Source organism: Octopus bimaculoides, chromosome 29 (genome assembly GCF_001194135.2).
Source record: "Octopus bimaculoides isolate UCB-OBI-ISO-001 chromosome 29, ASM119413v2, whole genome shotgun sequence".
NCBI lineage: Eukaryota > Metazoa > Mollusca > Cephalopoda > Octopoda > Octopodidae > Octopus > Octopus bimaculoides.
Genome location: NC_069009.1, coordinates 1,524,700 through 1,525,277, shown reverse-complemented (window position 1 = coordinate 1,525,277; position 578 = coordinate 1,524,700). Strand labels below are relative to the sequence as shown.

At 32.5% G+C, this 578-nt stretch overlaps 1 protein-coding gene across 1 annotated transcript in view; it reads left to right on the top strand.

The window, feature by feature from the left end:
* The window catches only part of LOC106876794 (cleavage and polyadenylation specificity factor subunit 3), a 19,303-nt gene that overhangs the window by 5,577 nt on the left and 13,148 nt on the right, over window positions 1-578 (top strand). The gene's annotated exons all lie outside the window — the stretch shown is intronic.

Below are 578 nucleotides of genomic sequence, written 5' to 3'. Positions count from 1 at the left end.
AGAATATTATTATCAAGAAAGGAATATTATTATCAAAGAAAGGAATATTATTATCAAAGAAAGGAATATTATTATCAAAGAAAGGAATATTATTATCAAAGAGAGGAATATTATTATCAAAGAGAGGAATATTATTATCAAAGAAAGGAATATTATTATCAAGATAGTTAGCCGGCAGAATCGTTAGTATGCTTAGTGGTATTTCGCCTATTGTGACGTTCTGAGTTCAAGCTCTACCGATGTTAGCCTTGCCTTTCATCCTTTCAGAATCGATAAAATAAATATCAGTTACACACTGGGGTTGATGTAATCAACTTATCCCCCCCCCCAAAAAAAAAACAATTTCAGGCCTTGTGCTTTTAATAGAAAGGATTATCATTAATATTATCAAGGTGATGATGAGCTAGCAGAATTGTTAGCACGCTGGGTGAAATGCCTAGCGGCATTTTGTCTGTCTTTATCGACTTACCCCCTCCCCTCAAATTACTGGCTTTGTGCCACAATCCGAAATCATTATTATTATTATTATTACTATTATTATTATTATTGTTATTAGTTCTTGTCCTTCTTTGCAGGAA